The sequence below is a fragment of the Mya arenaria genome, chromosome 17, assembly GCF_026914265.1.
Source record: "Mya arenaria isolate MELC-2E11 chromosome 17, ASM2691426v1".
Classification (NCBI taxonomy): Eukaryota; Metazoa; Mollusca; class Bivalvia; order Myida; family Myidae; genus Mya; species Mya arenaria.
Genome location: NC_069138.1, coordinates 29,417,730 through 29,430,019, shown reverse-complemented (window position 1 = coordinate 29,430,019; position 12,290 = coordinate 29,417,730). Strand labels below are relative to the sequence as shown.

The following is a 12,290-nucleotide window of genomic DNA, read 5'->3' as shown; positions in this document are numbered from 1 at the left end:
CTGAAGTAAACAAATGATTTAGAATGGGCGGAGTGAGCGTACCGAACGAGCCCTACTTAGTCATTAAGATTTTACTTCAAGTCGTTTAACCGACTTAGAATATAACCTCATTGGCTTTATTAACTTAAAACCTGACACAAGGAGAGTGAATCGGATGACTAGTTAGAAACTAATTAGTTTATTGTTTTCATTAAAGCTGCACTCTCACAGATTGAACGTTTTGACAACTTACTTTTTGTCTTGAAACGAGCAAATTTTTGCGTAAATATTCGCAAACTAGTGATAAAAAAATGCACACAAAAGATCACATCGCAGCTTTCCATATTTCCGTCCCAAAATTGATGTTTTATGCATTTTTCTTAAACCGTTAGTAACCGTTTAAGCCATAAAACATTAAATTTGGAATGGAAATATGAAAATCTGCGATCTGATATTTTGCCAGCAGTCTTTCATCACTGGTTAGCAGATATTTACGCAAGAATTTGCTAATTCCAAGACAAAAAATAAAAAAAAGTTGGAAAATTGGTTAATCTGTGAGAGTGCACCTTTAAAACATACATGTCATGATTCATTCACAAAGTATTTTTAATCTATTTAAGATGTTCCAGAAATATGAAAGCATTTGCACGCACGCGCACTGCAACTTAGCCGTTCAGTGAGCTCAAATTGGTCATGCATAGCCTTGATAAAGCACACACGCACACACGCACGCACACAGACACGCACGCACGCGCACGCACATACACACAATTAGACGATGGAAACAATGGATTTGGCTTAAACCACATATGGTCGATTTCTCTACTAGTCTATTAAATTTGAAGACCCAAACATTCTGTTTTCTTCTTCAAAACAGACCGTGGTGTTCTCTCAACAAAATTAAGGTTTTGTTTTGTGTATTTGATTGTATCCAAGACAACACTTTGCACCAACCAGACTGCAGGACAACCTCGGGTCTAATAAACTTTGAACTAAATTTTGAATACCAATTATACATCGATAACAGATATAATTTTTATTTTGCAAAATGAAATCTAGAACATACCATCAAACGTTCATTTGGCCATGACATGTGACAAAGTCCACGAAAGTAAGACAATATTTCAGGGGCGGTGCAGGATTTGGCGTTTAAGGGACCACACCTTTGGAGCTCATCTATGCTTTAAGTGTGAGTTAGTGAAGCGGGGTTTGGGGAGTTCTCCCATAAGACATATTTCGCTATTTTAAATCTGAAATTGTGCATGTTGGTGTGTGTTTCTTTATTCTCCCTCACCTATATGCATATCAAAAGTTTATTGGACAATTTTGGGGGTGCGATACAGCCCTTTAACTCGGCAAATGCATTTTGAAATTAGGACTGGTAGTACCATGTGACATCTATTATAAACTGGGACATCATCTCTTGCAAAATACAGGAGTGAATGTGAAACGGCTCTAAGTAGTATAACATTAAGACACACTTGAACTTTTTATGCATATATCCGTCGATTAGTAGACATAAAAACAGACAGGGCAAAGATAAGACTCATTTCAGCTTTGACTTCATATCTGGAGGCACAGTATCCAAAATAAATCCTCGCAAAATGTTTGTCTACATTTTATTAACATTCGCGTGTGTTCATGCGTAAGTCATACATTTCTACTTCAGTAATGATTTCACATTTTAACTAAACTGTTATTTTATTATATAATGTTCTTAAATGTTTTGTTAAATACATATCTAAATTTATGTCTAAAGAGTTTTATTTTGGCTATTATGGTTCAAACAAACGTAGAACCGCAGTTCTTTATGTACCGATTGTCACCGTAAACCGAAGCTCCAATTATAAACTGTACAGTACGGGGCTCAAAAAGCAATAATCTGCATGAAATGACTTAAAAAGGCTGAGGTATTCACGATTTTGTTCTGTCGATCCTAATCCAACGAAGAGAACCTTAGATTTTATGGAAGGGTGGAGCTTTTGGTATTTGGACTTTAACCCGGCGAACGCTGAAGTGAGTTATAGTGTGTGTATACCACGTGATAAATTGCGTCATAAAATAAAATAGACGTCGGAAGGCAACATTTTGTTGCGAATGAAAATTTTAAACAAAGATAACTTTGATAACTTCACTATTTCTTAATCATTTAAAAATAAACATAGCGCAGTCTACGCCGCTTACGGAGACCCGCCTTCGGTCTTTTACCAGAGTTTGATTGAGAGTTAAGTTTCTTAAAACACTTCGAAAAACCTTTGCACAATACGGCCCTCTGACGGAGCACTGTCAAAACATTATTTGGGAAGAAGGTTTGTCAAAGTGTTTGATGAAAGTAATCACCTCCGGTAATAACACGAAGGCAAGGCTCTTTAAGCGGCATAGACTGCCCTCGCTTTGTTTCATTTAAAATGGTTTAGCAAAAGGAAAATTATCCTTGATTTAAGTCTTCATTTTAAGCTAATGTTGCCTTCTTCCGTAGCATTTATGTAATTATCACGTGGTATACACACATATACACTGAATTAACTCTTACCTGCCCTGCGTTCAGTTAAGGAATGACGTCACCATTACGTCATTGTACTTGCGTTGTATACAAAACACACTGTTGGTAACATTATCGTTAATATGTTGTTATATGAAGAATACAACGTGAATAAAACATGCCATTATTCTTATTAGAAGTATTTCTACCCCCCCCCCCCTAATTTGCTTCTGCATTCGCTCGTAAATATTTTACATTTAGGTTCAAGATGTTTTAATGGTAGAATGTAACCTTAAGGCTTCCTATTTTGTTATCCACACACAGCCAGATAACATTGCCCAGTCACCATCAACTGGTCGAGTTGGTTGACCAAGGGATCAAGCTGCTTGATGCAAATCATGACGGAATCATACAGGTATCTTCATAATTATATAAGTAGTGATATGTGTATTTGATTCACAGTCTTAATTGTAAGCTGATTTAAGTCTGATTACGAAGTAAAACAATCAAGAAATTGCCATAGCCTTGGCATCATTGTCGTCGTCGGCGTCGTCGGTTACGTTTTTAAGACACGTTAATCTTGCTTATAACTTTAAAACTGTTCAGGCCCCAATTTCTCGAAACTTCTTAAGTCTCTTATAACAGGATTAAGCTAATCTCACTATTTTTGTTGCTCTATAAAATGCGTATTATTTTCTTTTTAAAGAGTTTAAATAGAAATTATGTAGGAATATTCTAAATAATAATGACAATAAGGTATTTCTCATTTATCAAAATCCATTTTTAGTATGTTTTTAGGCTTATTGAAATAAGCGACTTAAAGCTGCACTCTCACCAATTTTCCGTTCGTACATTTTTTTTTTAATTTTTGTTTTGGAATGAGCAAATTTTGGCGTAAATATCTGCCAATCAATGATTTAAAAGATTGCTGACAAAAGATCAGATCGCAGATTTTCATATTTCCGTTCTAAAATTAATGTGTTATGGCTTAAACCGTTACTAACGGTTGAATAAAAATGCATAAAACATCGATTTTTGAACTTGAATATAAAAATCTGCGATCTATTTTTGTCAGCAGTCTTATATAACTGGTTTCCATGCATTTTCGCAAAAAAAAAATCGGCACGTTCCAAGACAAAAAATAAAAATGTTGCCAAAACGTTCAATCTGTGAGAGTGCAGCTTTAAGCCTGAATATTAAATGAATATTTGTTAAGAGAATCAATGCGAACTTAGGAAGGACAATAACTTTGTGTTTTATAATTATCAATGCTGGTTGTTATACTGAAGAAAACAACAACAAAACAAATACAACACGTGAGCGTTGGCGTTCGCGCCATGGCGCTCTAAATTTATTGTTCATATTTTTTTCCAAAATTTCATTGTATTATGAGAATTTGACATTCCAGACTATGGCTTCGACCAAATTATATCCATTATAATAAATTTATTTCAAAATAGTTATATGGTTCAAAGTGTTTTCTTTCATGCCTTTCAGTGAAATTTCATGTTATTTCACGTCTGTTATTTTCCCTGAGCTTTTTTTGTGTTTGTTCCGAGTTTTTACGTAACGCCTGCCGAGTTATAACGTAACGCTTGCCGAGTGTTTACGTAACGCTTGCCGAGTTTTTATGTAACGCTTGCCGAGTTTTTTATGTAACGCTTGCCGTGTTTTTATGCAACGCTTGCCGAGTTTTTATTTAACGCTTGCCTTGTTATAACGTAATGCTTGCCGAGTGTTTACGTAACTATTGCCGCGTTTTTATGTAACGCTTGTTGAGTTTTTATGTGAAGCTTGTTGTGTTTTTACGTAACGCTTGTCGAGTTTTTACGTAACGCTTGGCGAGTTGAAAACATTTGAAATAACGTCACCTAAATATCATCACGGCGTTGTACATTTCTCACACGATTTTCTAATAAAAGCCAATTAATTTGACATTTTAGAATAAAGGAAGAAAAATTGTTTTAATTTGGTGTAAGTTCAAAATCTATTTCACTTTTAACACTTAAAATTAATTTCACGCGCGGCTGTGATACTGACATAAAACCATAACTAGTTTATCAATTATTGTTGGTTATTGATGTCCTTCAATGTAATTCATAATTACAGATGTCAGAGATGGAAAGAGGATGGCAGTATGAAGACATTAACAGTAAGAATTAAACTTATTATACATTAAAAAAAATGTTTCGCATAAATTGGCTCGTTCCAAGATAAAAAATTAAAAAAAAGTTGTCAAAACGTTCAATCTTTAACAGTTAGTGTCCATCCTTAACTGTATTTCTTGTACCGCCATTTGTGATTGCAGTTTTGTATGGGCCAATGCATCCTCAGCACCCAGTGCATTATAACCTATATAAATTATATAGGTTATAAAACACTGGGCGCCGAGGATGGGGCCAATGACAATCGAGTCCAATTTTGACGAACTACAGAAAATAGAGCGCGGCCGAGGTACGTCCGCTGTCTTGTTATGTAGATCGCAAAAATTGAACTGTAACACATATCGAGTGTTTAGTTAACGTTGACTCTGACAAAATTGAATAATGCGAAATTAGACATTTATACATCTTATCAAATTGACATACTTATGAAAACACCATCTATGTATCTATATTTATCAGCGTTTTAGTTGTTGAGGTATCAATTTAAAGTTAAAATAATCTTTAGGGTCCATTAGCTGTCCAACTGGGGGTCGGGCACAGACCCAAGTGCATAACTTGGGCTGGAGCACGGGCCCTTGTGCACAACTGGGGGTGGGGCACGGGCCCTTGGGTCCAACGCTAGCGCTGAAGCTACCACAGGAATAAGTTCGTTTTATGAACAATATCCGATATAAATTTCTGTCTCTTTTCTTTACGTATAAACAATTTAATTTCAATATTGATAAAAAAACTAAGATTAAACCACATAGCGGTTACTTTCTGTATCTAGGCAATGTATCTTATCGTTCAAGAATATTATTTATTGGTTAATAACTTTGTAATATATTTTTTCCAAATCCGAATCAATTTTCAAAAGGGCGAGTGACATTAAAGCTGCACTCTCACCGATTGACAACTTTGACCTTTCTTTTTTATTTTAGAATCAGCTAATTTTCGTATTAATGCCTTCAATTCAGTCATATAAGATTACTCACAACATATCAGACCTTTACTGTTTGGAAAACTGCCAAAAAGCTCATTTTGCATGAAGCGTTAGTAACGCTTTAAGCCTACGATCTGATATTTTGTCAGCAGTCATATATCACTGTTTTACAGACATTTAAGAATAAATTCGCTCATTCCAAGATAAGAAATAAAGAACTTTTCAAAACGGTAAATCTGTGAGAGTGTAGCTTAGAAGGTAACTAGTACTTAAAGGACGGGTGCTATTTATGGAAGTTTCTTAATTCTAAATCGAAGCAATTATCAGAATGACACGTGGCATTGATGCTAGTACTAAAGTATAAGCATTTCTTACACAAAATCCTTTTTGTTGTAGATGACACGATGGTGTCCATTGACGAATACATCAAGACCTTTCATTTGGATCCCGCAGTCGCCCAGAAATACTTCGACGTATACGACACGGATAAAGATGGACTTCTCCCTCACAACTTCCTGTTTCAGTTCATGCACCTGGTCGACAAAAACCGTAAGTAAACAAATACAGTCGATCCCGTAAGCTCGAAGTCCTAGGGACCGGCGAAATAATGTTGATTCTCAGATATTTCAAGCCAAGCGAGAATGCTAACATTCAGTAATATATAGAACTCGGTCCTTTACATCAAGTTCGAGGCAACGAGGAATTCGAGCCCAGCGAGTTCGAGCCAACGGGGTAAAACCATATAATATACGAACACGTGTGTTTTCATTTGGAACACATTCGGCACATTAGAAGTAGTTCGTGAAAATTAAAAACAACAACAACAACACTATTGTTTTAACGTGTAATTTCTATTACTAAGTTCTAACGGATTTCCATTAAAGTGTATATAATTCCATACATAATTAAGATTCCAAAGACTAAAGTCATAAAGGTTAACTGCTAAATTGAAATTACTACGCGATCTTCTTGTAGCGTAGTTAAATGTAAAGATTTCTGATATTGTAAACCGTCCATATGCATTCGAGGTTGTTTCCGATGGAAAATGGCCGAGGAGTTCCGAATGGTGTGTTTTTCGACGTGTCTACATAAGTTTTGAACCAATCATATGTTGCTTATTAAACGCAGTGTTGTAAGACACAGAAAATAAAATGTTTTTATTGGTTTGTATTTTAAGCAATCCAATAAAACGCGCACAATATAGGCTGATGGAAAATGTTTTTTAATACAATTGTCATGTTTAACTCAATTCAACACGTGTGCCTAAGAGAAACCATATATCTATCACGATTCTGGGTTTTTAAAGTTGTGGATCGGAACATTGTGTTGAGATTTCTTTTGGATACTTTCAGAAACTTGATCAAATTGCTTCAACTAGATGCATGGTCAGTTGAAAATACTGGTTACAATTGAAAGATTGAAGGTTTATCTGCATCTTGGCTGCAGGTTTTTGTTGCAACTTTTCGTTTGGGTGCTTTTCTTGGCATGTTTTTCGTACTCATCACATTTCGATGAAATTGAAGTTGTTACACTTTCCTCTATATAGGCATTTCGAGATTTTCTGACTTTGTTAAAGTGCAGTTATTCATTGTTATTTTATGCTAGATAGTTGGTATGAGTGACCCCTTTGATGAATCTGAAGAAAAAAATAAATATTTAAAGTAAAATTTCATCTTTAGTTTTCGCTGGATTTTAAGGCCTTGTCTGGCATTGTTCGAACATGTCAAATCTTTCCCGAGATTGCCTGGCCGGATGTAGCCATTTTCGTACTTGTTTCGCATTGTTAGGTCTTGTCCAACATTGCCTGGCCGGATGTGGCAATTTTCGGCCTTGTTTCGCATTGTTAAGTCTTGTCCAACATTGTCTGGCCGGATGTGGCCATTTTCGGCCTTGTTTCGCATTGTTCGGCCTTCTCCGACATTGCCTGGCCGGAGGTGGCCATTTTCGGCCTTGTTTCGTATTGCTCGGCCTTGTCCTATCTTGTCCGAGATTGCCTGGCCGGATGTGACTAATTTCGGCCTTGTTTCGCATTGTACGGCCTAGTCTGACACTGCCTAGACGTTGCTTTTTTCGTTTTTTTTTATTGTTCGGCCTAGTACGACATTGCCTGGCCTGACGTTGCCCTGCTACAGGGTTTGTCCCTTTCGTTTTCTTTGTTTTATATGATTATAGGTTATGAATAACAAGGGTGTACAAAGAAAAAAATGTTCTGAATTTCCCTAATTAAACCCTAATTAAACGCCTATTAAATTTATGTCAGTGGTCAAATGTTCTTAAACTGATATATTTTCATCATTTCTTGTTTTTCGTTGTTTGTATGTTCTTTTTCAGTTTCAACAAAACATATGAGCGAGAAAGGTCAAGTGGTTAAGGTGTCCGCCTCTCACCCAAGAGGTTGTGAGTTCGGTCCCCACCAGGGGTACTTTCATGGACTCTCATCAAAAAGGACACAGTTCTGGTGTCTGCCTAGGAAACGGACCCCAGTGTGGTTCATAATGTTTTTCAGCTATTTTTAGAGTTATTTAGCTACTTGTTGTATATGTATATATATATATGTATGTAAGAACTGAATGTAGATACAGTATAATCATGCATTGGTTTCTGTGTTTAGATGACGGACAGGTGACGGATACCGAGTACTTGCACTACTCAATATCGGTATGTACTTTGTTCATATCTCGTAGTGGTACATGTATCAACAATATCTGTTCATTGGCAGAACCAGGTTGACGCGGGGGTTGGCGCCCTCGAAATGAACTTTTTATGTTCATATGGTAGAACAAATGTATATACTTACACCAAAATGCATCATTTTGGTAAAAAAATAGCCACAATGTCTTCAGAGTTGCGCCCCCTATAACGTCAAATCCTGGAGACACCACTGCTATTACAAAACAATTGTCCATTTTAAAGTCTGTATGTTTTTCACACTGCTTATCTACTCTTGACGTTACAAAGTTCCTGATGTTTGGTAATAAGTAGATTTATTCTAAACTTACCATTAGTATGTATCGGTGACCGAATGGTTAGCACTTTGTAATCTGGGTACAGATACTAAAGTAATTCAAAGTTTGATACCAACTTGGAGATCCGTCGATAAAGAGAACTGGATACCAACTATTAATGGCAAAATGGCGTTTCTTAATCAAGCATATCAAAATAGTCTTAAAAGTCTAGGCATCAGATGAAACACCTGCAAGAAAAAAGAAAATTGTGAAACACCTACATACAATTGATAGCGTTATGTACAACGCATTGAACCTTACTTATATATCACATTGCTAACGACACATGTTTCTTTCCAAATTTTGTTTAGATTCTAATGGTTTGTTTACCACGTAAATAACAGTTAATTTGTGTGTGTGTAAGCTTATTTATATTCGCACTCGGGCTTTGCCCATTTGGCAATTGCTCCGTTAAGAGTGTAAGTCATTTTAGGTTTTTGGAGCATAGTGCACAGACATAATGTAACCCTGGTTCTTTAACGTGCACCAGTGTATAGCACTGTCACACGGGACCCCCATTTAACGTCCCCCCGGAAGACGATTAGTATTTTTAGTGATGCGACGGGGAATCGAGCCTGCGACACCTGAATTGATAGTCAAGTGTGTTACCAGTAGACCACGGATCCGCCACGATTTGCTATTACAAAGCAATCGTCCATTTTATAGTGTGTATGTTTTTCACACCGCTTAGAACTCTCTCGACGTTACAGAGTTACTGATGTTTGGTAATAATTAAATTTATTATAAATTTATATATAGTATGTATCGTTAGCCAAATGGTTAGCGCTTTGGAATCTGTGTACAGATAATCCAAAGTTTGGATACAACTCGGTGTTCCGTCGTTGAAGAGAACTGGATACCACCTCTTATTGGCAATAATTCTGTTCTCAATCCTTAAGCTGCTGATGGCGATTTTAAAGGCTTTGCAAACAGCTTGGAACCAGACCAGACGCCGAGTAACTCGGCGCCTGGTCAGGTTCCAAGCTGTTTGACACTCAGTCAATATATCCCCAAAGTTTTAAGTAAATTGAAAGAAATTTGGAATAAACCAGACAACATTTTTGAGCAGACGACAATTTACCCAGCATGCAAAGGGTTAATCAAGCGTGTATAATAGCCATAAAGGGTCTAGGCACCAGATGAAACAACTGAAAGAAATTGTGAAATCTGTGGGAGTGCAGCTTAAAATGCTACAAGTGTTTGCTGTCTACTGATTTTCAATGCATTTGGTATCGTTTTAAAGTGACACTCTTATTCAAAATCAGTACATACACATGTATAACAAACATACATTTGAGTGATAGACCTTTAACTACATTTTGTACTTACTAAATAATGCATAATATATAAATAAAATAAATAATAATAAAATATTAATCACTGATAACAAGATTGTAACCATGTATTGAATAGCTGAAAACGCAAAAATATTAAATGATTGGTGAATGCTAAAAGATTTACTGTGATCTTATATCGTGCCATAAGGTAGAAATAACCGTGTTTTCTGCACATTTCTTTTAAATTAAACTTGGTATCCTTCACAAGAACCAAGGTTGAGACATTTATTTATCCTTTTTGGTAACTGAAAACAAATGTTTTAATTGTGGTAAATCTTATTTGGGAGTAAGAGTGCATCTTTAAACATGTGTATAATTTTGTGGATCGTCGTTTTTTTTAAATTTCAGATTGACGAAGGTTCCTTTAACATGACGAAGAACAATGTGTATTTGCAACAGGCATACAATGTCATCAAAAGCAAGCTGAACATTGATTGGTCGAAGGTTACCTACAACGATCTCCGTAAACCAATCAACTCCGGCGTTGCTGCAGTCCTGTTGATAAAGGCTAAGAACCTTAAAGTTATTCCTGAAAGTCTTGAACTTCAAGCTACGTTATGGAGCGGCGTTCTTAGACCCGGACAAATGGCTTTCAATTTCGTCTTAAAAGCAAGAGGAATGGATACAGGTAAATTATTTCCAACTTTCATGAATACAGCCAAATCCCGTTGACTCGAATTCTTCGTTGGTTTGAACTGGATGTAAAGAACCGATTTCTTTATACTGAAGGCAAGCGTTCGTGCTTGGCTCGAATCTTGCGAGGCTCGAGGTATTTTCGCCGGTCCCTGGGACCTCGAGCCAACGAGGTTCGGCTGGAGTATAGAAAATGTCCCAATATCTCGAAATTTCTGAAATCCCTTTCGACAGGATTCCACTATAGATCCTTCTTTTGTTTTTCTATTATATGCCTGATATTTACTTCTTTAAAAGTTTAAGACTTTAAATATGGATTCTCTTTATGATAACAAACAATAAACCATTTTCCATTTATCAAAAGCTAGGGGAAGGATTGTAATTGGTCCAAGTAAAAATCAAATTGAAATATGTATTATGGCTAATTGAAATAAGCTTCTATAGTAGCGCCTATTTAAGACAAAGAAATGTCGAAAGATTTGGGCCAGTATGGGGCTGAATATCGTTATTATTTCCATCTTCTTTTTCATTGTCAGACTCATAAACTTGAAGATATGTTATGCAAAAATGGACAAGTTGTATAAACCGTAAACTTAGTAAATCTGTGTTACGTAATAGTTAGATGACATGAAGTGAGTTCTTAATGATTTAGGATAGGCGGAGTGGGCGTAGCGAACGAGCCCTTCTTATTCATAAAGAAATAACTTCATGTCATCTAACTTGACTTAGAATACAACCTTATTGGCCGATAAATTGTCCACGATCTGACGCAGGGAGTGTGTATCGTATGATTGGCAGTAGGCGGATCTTTAAACACGTTCGAAAGTTGAAATTCTTAATGATTAAGTCTACTACTTAATGGATGCCTATCTGCAATCTCATTGGCTGAAAATGTAGGTTGTATTATAAATAATCTTTAATCAAATTTGCCATTATAATTTGCAATATAAATTATATTTCAGATTGTAGAAGTGACAAAATGCTCGACCTCGCTGTGATACTGGACTTCAAAACCTTTTCCCCCTTCAATATGGTCGACACAAGAAATTTTCTTACCGAATTCTTAAAAAGATTTACACGTACACCTGACGCCACGCGCGTTGCTATAGTAACGAAGAAACAATTTCCGGTTGTCGCCTGGTATCTTAACAGCCAATCAACGGCAGGATTGGATCTCATCGCATCCCTCAGAGTACGTTGCGACCATTTAAATTGAATTTTTAAATTTTAAAAGGTTTAATTGACGCCAGCTTTAGCCCAGAAAAATGAGCATACATATTATATTTTACTATTGTAACAAATTGGGTATTAAAACGAGTCCTATACAACGTGCTGAAGGAGTTCATTTTTCTTTATTTTAAGAAACTCTCACATATTTTTGTTATTGCTATTTTTTCGCTCATACTTAAGTTTCTTTTAAAAAAAAACAACATGTTTGTTAGTGCACGCCAAAAATTCATTTCGATTTCCAACAACATTGCTAATGCTTTTCGACAGAATGAAGCCTTTTTTGTTACCTGATAAATAATTGTTTGGCATAAATTTCTTTTTCAACTTCTAATGAGACCTAACCATTAATGGAGTCTGTTTTTTACAGTACACTCACACATTTCTTTTCGATGTCCGACCCTATAAAATATGATGCCCCTTTATGCACCCAACCTTTATCCACCCCAGGTTTTGAGGTACGAGGTGGGCCCAACGTTTGTCGGCGACTCCCTGAGGGTGGCGCGGGAACAGGTATTTAAAAATACCACTGGTGCGCGC

General features: G+C 36.2%; 1 long non-coding RNA gene across 1 annotated transcript; it reads left to right on the top strand.

The window, feature by feature from the left end:
• Nucleotides 1–1,516: 1,516 nt before the first annotated feature.
• On the top strand, nt 1,517–4,613 carry LOC128223770 (uncharacterized). Its single transcript, XR_008259350.1, has 3 exons — nt 1,517–1,624; nt 2,786–2,876; nt 4,571–4,613. It is a non-coding gene; the product is annotated as an uncharacterized LOC128223770 (long non-coding RNA).
• The last annotated feature ends 7,677 nt before the right edge of the window (nt 4,614–12,290 follow it).